At 40.9% G+C, this 11874-nt stretch overlaps 1 protein-coding gene across 1 annotated transcript in view; it reads left to right on the top strand.

The window, feature by feature from the left end:
- Positions 1–238: 238 nt before the first annotated feature.
- sema3b (sema domain, immunoglobulin domain (Ig), short basic domain, secreted, (semaphorin) 3B) overlaps positions 239–11874 on the top strand; it is a 115151-nt gene continuing 103515 nt past the window's right edge. Inside the window, exon 1 of the mRNA XM_046056137.1 lies at positions 239–573. The gene's annotated coding sequence lies outside the window, so the exon portion shown is untranslated. The remainder of the gene's footprint in view (positions 574–11874) is intronic.

Genomic DNA, 11874 nt, shown 5'->3' with positions numbered 1-11874 from the left:
GCTCATGGACTGGACAAAAACGGGAGACACAAGGGTAAACTAAATAACGAAGTGATTTATTAATAAGAAAAATAAGCAAAACCAATGAGTATGAAGAATCTGTAAAGTCAGTAGTGTAGGGAGTGGATGAGTGAACATGTGCTGTATGGATGTTGTGCTGTAAAGACAAGAAAACAAACAAAGGAAGGAAGGAAGCTATGAGATGAGGAGGTCCAACCCAAAACTGGCTGCTGCTCTTACTTATATGCATGGGGCACACCGGGCCCAGGTGTGTCCCATGCTGCTGATTACCCTGCCAATCAGGTCCGCAGCCCTGGAGACAAAGCACACCAACAGCAGTATGAACCCTGCAGAGGGGCTGTCTGCTCTTCGTTTGGACATCACCCTGGACACCGGCCGACCTGAGGGGCTGCAGTGGTATTACTGCCGTGACCAGCTAAGTTAGCCAAGACTTTCATCTGCACGACTGGAACATGACTGCACGGAACCACAATTCTTCCCCCTGGCTGGATCCACAACGGAAAAGCCAGCTAACAACTAGGACGCCAAGCAACTTTCTTCCTTTACAGACTGGTAACGTAACTGGAATTATATTGCTTCACCAGAGACGCCACTCAATTATGTCCCCAATACAACTCTATTGGTAAATCTCGTAACGGCAAAGTTATCACGTCCCTCCCGCCAGAAAGCCAATCATCTGCTTTTAACAGCCAAAGCGGGAAACATATTTCAGCCAATCGTGTGGTTCCACTGACGTATGGGTCTGTTATTCTTCTACTGTGCATGGGGCAAAGTTGTCAGACTTTTTCAGGGATTTTTATTAGATTTTACTGGTGCTTCTATTCATGTAGTTTTTATGTCCTGGTGACCAGTGAAAGTGCAGTTCTGGCTCTCTCCCCATTCATTCAGATAGGAGCCTGGTCTTGTTAGTCCGAAATAGCTGCCTGGAGGCGTCGTCAAGATGGCGGCCGAGTGTCATGACTTGCCTATAAGGACTTTGGCCTCACATAGCTTAACTGTAACGTTAAATGGCTAAGCACAGGACTGTGACGCTTTTGATCAATGTACACTGATTTGTTTTTCATTGAGGTTTTAATGTTGTCATCCATTCATTGTTAAGGGGAGAATATTAAGTAACCATAGTTTTCAGTCACTGCTAAATTATTGTTAGTAATAGTAATAACTTAATGTTCCTGCTGTGCATGCTTTCTATGTCTGACCACGTGTGTTCATGCTCATGAATGCGAGACACACAGACAGCAGAACAAAGACTCGCACAACATACATACATACATCACCACACCACTTAATCATACATACATACATACATCCATCCATCCATCTCTTGTTATTTGCATTTCAGTTTAGATGAATTTAGTGTGTTTTTGCCTTGTTTATTTTGTTAAATAAATGCTTGTGTATGTACATGCTGGTTTCTTTCAGTGTTTCATAAGAATGAATATATTGCCAAACTCAGAACTCCAAATCCTTCAACCTATTATCTGTTAATTTAATTTAGTTTTATTTAATTGTTAACCTAAATTCCAAATTTAGTTTAGTATATTCTATGAGTTTCTTTTAAACCTTTGAAAAATTAATCATACAAAGAGGACAGGTTGACTTTTTTATTAATTGTCAACTGCTTTACAGATGTATATTTTACCTTTAGTTAAAATGCTTTTTGGACTGCAGGCTATTTTTTGTTTTACAGTACTGGAATTGGCCACGAGGCAAGTTTATAGCAAGTCTGGCTTGCTGTACAGAATCCAGTTCTCTTAATGCATCCATGCTTTATACTTTTACCGTAGCAATTTTAGAAAATGTTAATTTGTCAGACTTACTTGTATTAAAGGTGCCAGTATGTTCAACCAAACTTTGGATGGTCACTTTTGGAAAGTAATATTCATGCCCATTTCACGAGAATTAATTTTCTGGTGTGGATTTTGCAGAGGTCACAACTTCTTTTTCTAGCTTTTTAAATTGTTTACACACTTGTGGTATGTACAAACAACAGAAACACTATGAATGTCTTCCAGGGGAGTCTGAATGTGTGCACCCCAATATTTAAACGGTGATAGTATCTCGCTCCTCTCTAAAACACCAGGCATTTTAGGTTCTAACCTTTCAGGTTAATTGCATTGGAACCTCGTCCAGTTTATTTACTTTCTATGCTATTATTGCGCTATTTTTGTTCTATCTCTCCACCATTTCAATATCAACATTTCAATTTGTGTTTACAGAAAGTGTGTCTGCAGATCCGCGCCTTTGTCTGAGTGTGCCAGTGTGTACTTATTCTCATGGGAGATGTCTGGGACACTGGCCAGCATGTCCCTGATTCCTCGTGTGTGTGTGCGTGTGTGTGTGTGCATTTAAACAGAAGTAAATGGCCATGACTCTCTTCTGTCTCTGCAGGGCCCTTACATAAGCCTATTTAGCCTCCTAAGGGGATCCTCACCTTCCTCCTTGTCTCCCTCACCCCTTTTTCCTCCTCTTCCTTTCTCCTTCCCTCTTCCTCACCCTCTTTTCTCTTTCTCTCTTGATCCTACTAACCCGCCCACTCATCCCTTTAGCACACAGACTTCAGCAAAGGGTTTTACCCATGCTTAAGGGTTTTTTGGCCAAGTCTTTAATCATGTCTGGCACAAGTTCAAAGTCTTGAACAATGGTGATATTTATCCCCAATACCTCTATCTGTCTCCCTGCCCTCCATCTCTTTTTCTGACTCAATCTCTCATCTGATCCGTCTGGCACCCATTCTCTCCCCTTTAGGTCACTTTCTTATCCCCTCCGCACACATTCAAGTTCTCCCATCCTCCATAAAACCCCATTCATCCTACCTTTGCCTTTATCCCCTCACCCTCCTACCCAGCATTTACCTTCCTCCTCTCCCTCCAGCAGTCCCATTCAAACCCTCCATCCAGCTGCTCCCAGATTTCCCCCTTTTGTGTTAAATGTTTTGTGTTAAGACACATTTACAATGCAAGTCGTCCTTCTTGCAGGAAAATGTAAAATTAACCTTTCAGAGCAGGTCTCAAATCTTGTGAAACATCTCCAGAAGCAATCAGATGCAGTTGGTAAGATATGACAAACATCACACTCTGTATTACACATGCCTGTTAATTTTTCCACACAGAGTACCAACAACAACCCAGTCATATTTACTTTGATCACTGCTGTTATACAAAATAACATTTTGTAACATTTTTCCATTTTCCTACAAATTCTGAAAGGAGATGTCAGGATCAACTGTGATGGTAAGTAGCACATCTAGCTAAAAGATGTTGCCAGGTAAATTTCTTGCAAAGCAAAGACACACATTCTGATATCTTTGTGTTTACACAAATTCTGCACTTATGTTTTGTAACAAGTAATCAGGGTCCATAGTATGGGGTGTTTCAGTGGGTTTACGACCCCTTGACTTACACTTGAGACCCACTGAAAACAGCTAAAGTCTGGGGGCTGTCTGGAAAAATCTTTGAGAAATGACTTGTCACTTGCAGTGATCGGCCAGTAAAAATGTCTTAAAGCATACTATGTCCAGTTTTCATTATTCAAGGAAAGTTAAATCAAGGGCAAGTGGACTTTGTTGAAGATACTTTTCGCTTCTATTCTAAGAGGCTTCTTCTATGTTTACAGCACAGTCTCAGAAAGCCAATCTGTTGTTGCTGATATCCTCTTGTGTGAACTTGATGTTACTGTCCACCGTGTTGATATGAAGGCTTACGTTTTCTGAGTTTCCATTTTGACCCATGTGTCGTCCACATATCTGTACCAGTGGGTCAGTGCTGTTCCTCTTGGTTAAAGAGACTCAAAGATGTTTCGTCTGTCATGCGAGAGATTTCTTCTGTTCTAAATGAACAGTAGGGGAACCCAGCTATTTACCCTCTGTGGGGTGATGATTAGTACTGCTTCATTTGTTAGTGCTCATGGCTGTTGTGAAGACAGTCATTATGGTTGTTGGAGACACCTGAGGCCAAGTCTTCTTTTCCTCATCACCTCAACACAGAACGGCAACGGCACAGTTAAAGTCTCAGCAGTTTATTTACCTCTGAAGGATAAAGGACACTCTTTTGAGCGCCACCAGGTACATTTTATGGACAGAGAGGACAGATGGTTTGAAAGATGTGTCAAGAAAGCCATTTACATCCGGATAGAGAATCTGTTGCTTAATAGGAGAGGAGGTCTGTGATACTAATTATAACCCACATACAATGAAACATCTTTGAGTATCTTTAACCAAGTTCAGCTGCCCTTCATTTTAATATTCCTTTGATATCTATGACCTGGATGCCTGAGAACCTTCACAAACATCTTCCTATGTATTCTCTGTTGACATACTGGCCCGGTCGGTCTCGGAGGCTGTGTTCAGTGGGAGACTGCCGAGGCTTGCTTCAATTGCCCACTCTCTCGGTTCTGGTGGCCTGAAAACCTCCTCTTCTCAGCACTCCAAAGCTCTTGTGCTAGACAAACACCAACACTCCTCTGGCAACACATTCTCACTCCCGACTCGTCACATACTGACGCTCTGTCAAGGCCCTTTGGCGCCGCTTTTTAATGCCCTGGATACCCCTTTTGCGTCATTTTTATACATTTAATGTCTGGTAAAGTTAGCAACAATAAATATGCAACGTCCGGTTACACTTTCAAATAAAACGCTAGCATTTTTGAAATATCTCCATTTTGAAACGGTACATTATTAAAGTTTGGTTAGGTTTAGGCACAAAAAAATACTTGAGGTGAGGAAAAGATCATTGTTTGGGCAAGAATAACAATGTACAGTCAGTTAAAACGTAAGTTAACTTACATCTTAAATAAAAATATTTAATTTTGACCTTTTGTTTCAAACGGTACACAAACATTAAGCAACTATAGATACTTAATTTTGTTATGATAATTGAAAACTCACTATCTTCATTGCATCAGCATACATAATCTTATATATACCATATAACCTCTAATGATCTCAAACATCAATTTGAATAAAAAAATATAGAACACATTCCACATACATTAATTAAAAACGGAAGAACGACTATTGCTATTTCTAACTGCAGCAAATCTTGAAGTGGACTTCCATGACAAACTCGTGGATATGTGGTCATTTTACAAAGAGACTGATGAAATAATCTTTAATAAGTATTTATCTGGAATGGATAAAAGCATGGAATGCAAACATGGACATGCATGTAGTAGACAAAGTAATGGTGCCTTAGAAAGATTCACCCAGCAACGTAAAACATGTTATGTTGAAATTTAATAATGATTGGCAAAGATAGAAGGAAAAAAATCCTAAATTTGATTGAGAGTTTCCTGGAATAAATGCCATTCCAATCAATTTTTGAATTTGAATTTAAGTTGAGAGAAGAAACGCCTAACAGCCACAGCAAGCAGATGCAATTGATGAGCTGACTATATCAGATGGTTTACATGTGTCTTAATGGTCCTTTAGTCCTCCTTATTCACTGCTCAGAATGGATTACCATACTGCAGGAACCTCTGAAACAACAACCGCCCAACTGCACTGTTCTGGGCATGTACAGTATACTACTGGACGGAGCCACCATTTGAATGAAGAGCAGTGAAACCAGATTTGGTCCTATGAAATACTACTACAGGGCTACATCCTGTTGGCACCAGTGTCTACTGGCGATGATTGCACAGCATAAGCGTGATTTAATGACGTAGAGCAACGGCAGAAACACCGTATTTCTGCTGCATGGCTGCACAAACAAAAGTCTTCTGGTTCAGGGTGTCTGACTCGGATCATCACTGTTTAATCTGCCCACCTACAATACCACCTCACTCACCAGTGAAAAACCAACGCAGCGTCACTGATGGTAGAATAGTTTTTTTTAGATTCGCTGAGAGTTTATAATCTAACCAATACAGTTACATCTGTCATGTGCAATGGGATGTCGCAGGGTTTTGACGGCCCTCCATGCAGGCTTTGGTTGGCTTCACTGTTCAATCTCTGGCTTACCCCCTTGGTTTTGGGGTGTTTGTGTTTCCCGTTTTATTTTGAAGTTGTTCTGTCCCTGGTGTCATTGTATTTGCTTCCTGTCTGTGTGCTTCCCTAATTGTCAGAATAAGTTCACCTGTGTCTCTTTATCTCCTCCTCACCATGATATTTAGTTGGTCTGTTCCCCTCACTCTTTGCAAGTTCATACCACTACTTTATCTATGTTTAGCATTTACCCATGTTTATTGTATTTCCTGGTGGATTTTGGAGTATCTACCATTAGGACTATTATTTATGCCGTTTTGAATTTATTTGCCCCTTTGTCTGGATTACTTTGCCTTGCTTTGGACTGCCTGTCCCACCACCATTGTAAGTTCCACACCTGTGTCAGAGCTAGAGCTAAACCTCACACCAACGACATGATTTTTAATCTGTCTTTAACCTATAACATTATTAATCATCACACTATATATGTATATATTGTTACACAGCCAATTATATCATGTGTTTGTTTAATACACATGCTTCAGTGGAACTGATACTTTCAACTTTACATACTCTGTCATGCTCAAACCTTTTACCTTGTATAAACTGTATAATATACTAATTAATAAACTCAACAACATTTTAAGATATGAATAGAAAGTATTGTTCTTGAACTGGATTTATGACATTATCTTATGATATGCTTCTTTGGTACACTTTACTAATATTACTGGGACCACTACAGAAAACTGCAGATGAACATTTAATATGCAGGAATTCAAGTTATCGACACTACCACTGAGCATCTATGTAACAATTTGGCCACAGTTTAGCATATTGACCAGACACTGCTCAGCCATTTACTTGGTTTTGACCTAGTCTTGTTTTAAATTAAAAGGACCTCCACATGTGCACAAACACATACACACCCTTAGCACCAATAATAAATCAGCACACAAGACATTCTGTGTGCGTGGAGGTTGTATATGGAGATCAAGTAGGGAAGGCAGACAGATATAAAAATGGATGATAATAGGACCAGACAGAACAGAGAGCGGGGATGAGAGCCAAGGGCAGGACAAAGACAGATAGAGAATCAAGGAGAAAGTGAAAGGAAAGACAGAGTAGAGAGGGACAGATAAAAGCCAAAGCACAGGAGAGAGAATAGGAGGAGGAACAGAATAAAAATGAGAGAAAAGAGTAAATGGGTGGTGAGAGAAAAGGAGAGGGAGAGAACAATGTTACTTTGTGTTTATGCACTTTATTGTCTGTATTAAGTCAGTTTTAGCCATTTTTATATATATATATATATATATATATATATATATATATGACTGTGCGCTTTATATAAACTGCTGTTTCCATTTCCAAACTCAAAATCTTAAGTGTGTATTTCCATGTGTGTGTAGGTGTGTTTATCTGTTAGCATGTGAGACAGCTGTCTCAAGGTTTCTAGGTGTGGGACTGTTGTGTCGTGCTCTTATCAGCTTTTAAGTGTCCTTGAGTAACACTGAAAAACACACACTTACACACACACTTACACACGTCCATGTGCATGTTTATGTCCACATCTTGAAGTAAATGGACATATTTCACCAGTAAAAAGAGGTGAAGCATGAGGGGGAAAAAAAGACATTTATATGAGGATGTATAATAAAAACACACAGAAAGACAATTTGATTGAACAGCAGAAAATAAAAAAGCATAGGCTTGAATTTTTTTACACACGCGCAGTTGTACACACACTCTTGTTTCCCACGGTGCAGTGTAAGTGTATTTGGTCTGCAAGCGCCAGGCTTATCTTTACGTCGTGTCATAACAGCTCTGTCTGTATCTGTGTGTGTGTGTGTGTGTGTGGGGGGGGGGGAGGTATGCTGGGTAGATGCATGCACACATATGCAGAAAGGCTTTGGGCACTTGGCCCCAGAAAAGGTCAAAACGGCACTCACACAGGAAGTAATATTACAGCTACAGATATCTGCACTTCCTAACAAGATCTGGAGATGTACACACAAATAGGCACACACAACAGATAGCCCCCCCCCCAACAGATAGAGAGAACACACACACACACACACACACACACACACACACACACACAGAGAGATTAGGAGGGAAGGTATGTCCGGTTTGCTGTAAAGGTAGCCTACAAAGCTTTCCCAGCATTTTGCCTTGTGCTTTACCTTAAATGCATTATGGCAATTTGGCAAGCAGACTCAGTGGTGGGACTCTGTAAGTATTACTTTACTGCTAAGATCTTAATAAGTTGATTGCCTGAGTTGGATATTCTCGAGTTTTAGAAAAATTCTGTGTATTGTCACTATTCAATAAGTTAAAGTATGCACGTGGTCCTGTCATCCTGATCTGACGTCTTAGAGCTCTGCGTTGGCAGCTGGTCAGTTTGTAAAGGGGCTGACTACATTGTATTGACTAAAATTAGTTGATGACACTTGATGGAGTTTTGCTGTTCAATTATTGTGTATGCATTGATCACGTGTGTGTGTGTGTGTGTAGAGAGGGTAGCCTGGGTTAGCAATGAAACACAATCCTATCTCCATTTGTCATTAGACTGAGAGAACAAGGTCACTTGCCATTTAAACAGGTCATAGTGGTAATGTTGGTAGTTGTGTTATCTAGAAGGTCATTGTGGTAGACTACATGTCTCTTGGCAGTGCTGCTTAGTAACAGAATACTGCTAAGTGCTAGACATTATATTTAATTAAAAAAGAATGTGGTTTTTTGATAAAATAAAGATAGTAGATCATAAGAGCATTTAAATTGTGGCTGTTACGGGCTTTGTCTTCATAAAAATGCAAAATCAAACGTCCAGCACATTTTAAAAAACTTTGTACCTTGATTGTGGCACAGAAATCTAAAATTCTTAAAAAGCTCGATCAATTTGAATTATCCACTGCATTATATTGTTACAATTTGTTTATTATTATTGTTGTTTCAGATCAAGGTGAATCCTGCTGCTACTGTTAACAGGATGATGGGAGAACTGTGAGGAATTGACTGTTTCTAAAAAGACACTTTCTTTGTCTTATACTGTGTATGTTTCACTTTCTATTTTCCATCTCACTCAGTTTCAGTAAGAAATAGAGGAAGAATTGGTTTCAAGACCTGAGGAAGAAGGGTAGGATTATAAGAAGAGGTGGAAGTATCAAATGAGATCCAAGGGATCTTCATTAATCTTCAGGATCACTTTGCACGCTCAGGTCAGTGTCTTTCTTGGCACTCATGCCCTGTCAGCATTCCTGCAACAGAAAGAAGGAAGTGAAATGGCAAAGTGTAGGGAGGATGGAATGAAATGAAGGTGTGAATGAGAGAGAAAGGAGGACAAAGGGTCTCAAATTAATCTAAATCCAAATTCAAGGCCTTAAAACGGTTAGAATGCTATTATTTAAATGTATTAATATCTATCTCTGGGAAAGTTGTACACTGGGTACAGTGTATAACTTATACAACTGTTGTACAAGTTATCTTAGAGTTTTGCTTTCATTTTCAAAAGCATCTGCATTGCATCAGCTTTGAAAAACACAGTCGTCATGCGTTTAAATTGCCCATTTCCTACACCTTTTGTTCATTTATACTTTCAAAACAAAAGCAATGTTCACCCCCCCCACCACCACATCCCTCCACACTCTCAGTCACTGTCTTGTTTCTCACCTCTGTCACCTTTTAGAACTGTCAAAATTCACCACAAAAATGAATAACTCCACCTGCAGCTTAGACCCCATTCCATCATCCCTAATCAAGACCTGCCTTCCATCCAACACTCAAAGTTGCAGCTGTCACCCCCATCCTCAAGAAACCTGGTCTCAACCCCGACATCATGTCCAATTTCCTACCCATCTCCAATCTCCCCTTCCTATCAAATATCCTGGAACGTTTTGTTGCTGCTCAAATTCAAACCCACCACAGCACTGAAACAACCCTCCTCAAAATAACCAATGACCTCCTCCTCTCCGCCAACTCCGGTCACCTCACCATCCTAATCATGCTCCACCTCACTGCAGCCTTCGACACCATCAACCACTCCACTCTTCTCTCCCAACTGGAAACTTACTCCAATATCACTGGCACCGCACTCTCCTGGCTCCGCTCCTACCTCACCAACAGACAACAGTTTATCAACATCAACAACTGCACCTCCTCCACTGCTCCTTTATCACAAGGCGTCCCCCAAGGTTTGGTGCTTGGTCCTCTCCTGTTCATCATTTAAATCCTGCCACTCTGTAATATCATACGTAGATATGGTCTCCACTTCCACTGCTACGCTGATGACGTCCAGATCTACATCTACAGTTACCTCTGCAACTCTGACCAACTGCCTCACCTATATACAAACCTGCAAGCAAACCAACTTCTTACAACTCACTTTCAATAAATCTGACATGATCATCATTAGCCCCAGATCACTCACAAAAAACAACAACTTCAGCCTTTCCATCAGCAACTCCACCTTGTCTCGATCCCCACACATCTGCAACCTTAGAGTCATCTTTGACAGCAACCTCACTTTTGAACATCACATCAACCATGTCACCAGGTCTGCCTTCTTTCACCTCAGAAACATTGCCCGTTTCTGCCCATCACTCACCTTCTCTGCTGCCGAAACCCTGATCCACGCCTTCATTACATCCAGAATTGACTACTGCAATAGCATCCTTTATGGTTCACCTGCCAAAACCCTAAATAAACTTCAATATATCCAAAACTCTGCTGCCCGCCTCCTCACCCACACACGCACCCGTGACCACATCACCCCTGTCCTCCAGAATCTTCACTGGCTCCCTGTTCCCCAACGTATTCAGTACAAAATCCTCCTCCTCACACACAAAGCCCTCCATAACAAGGCCCCTTCCTACCTCACAGACCTGCTCCACCACCACAATCCCTCCCGCAACCTCCGCTCCTCTGACACTAACCTCCTCTCACCACAAATCAGGACCAAGCACTGTACCTGGGGCGACAGAGCTTTCACCATCGCAGCCCCTCCCTCTGGAACTCCTTACCCATACACATCCGAGATTGCAGCGACATGGACTCTTTCAAATCACTTATCAAATCCCACCTTTTTAAACTAGCTTTTAACATCAAATGTTATATTATACTATTTATATGGTCGCCACTTGCACTCATGTACAGTGCCTTGCAAAAGTATTCGGCCCCCTTGAACTTTTCGACCTTTTGCCACATTTCAGGCTTCAAACATAAAGATATAAAACTGTAATTTTTTGTGAAGAATGAACAACAAGTGGGACACAATTATGAAGTGGAACGAAATTTATTGGATATTTCAAACCTTTTTAACAAACTGAAAAACTGAAAAATTGGGCGTGCAAAATTATTCAGCCCCTTTACTTTCAGTGCAGCAAACTCTCTCCAGAAGTTCAGTGAGGATCTCTGAATGATCCAATGTTGACCTAAATGACTAATGATGATAAATAGAATCCACCTGTGTGAAATCAAGTCTCCGTATAAATGCACCTGCTCTGTGATAGTCTCAGAGGTCCATTTAAAGCGCAGAGAGCGTCATGAAGAACAAGGAACACACCAGGCAGGTCCGAGATACTATTGTGGAGAAGTTTAAAGCCGGATTTGGATACAAAAAGATTTCCCAAGCTTTAAACATCCCAAGGAGCACTGTGCAAGCGATAATATTGAAATGGAAGGAGTATCAGACCACTGCAAATCTACGAAGACCCGGCCGTCCCTCTAAACTTTCAGCTCATACAAGGAGAAGACTGATCAGGGATGCAGCCAAGAGGCCCATGATCACTCTGGATGAACTGCAGAGATCTACAGCTGAGGTGGGAGACTCTGTCCATAGGACAACAATCAGTCGTATACTGCACAAATCTGGCCTTTATGGAAGAGTGGCAAGAAGAAAGCCATTTCTTAAAGATATCCATAAAAAGTCTCGT

This window comes from Micropterus dolomieu, linkage group LG08, assembly GCF_021292245.1.
Source record: "Micropterus dolomieu isolate WLL.071019.BEF.003 ecotype Adirondacks linkage group LG08, ASM2129224v1, whole genome shotgun sequence".
NCBI classification, from domain to species: domain Eukaryota; kingdom Metazoa; phylum Chordata; class Actinopteri; order Centrarchiformes; family Centrarchidae; genus Micropterus; species Micropterus dolomieu.
This window is presented reverse-complemented; position numbering and strand designations above follow the sequence as displayed.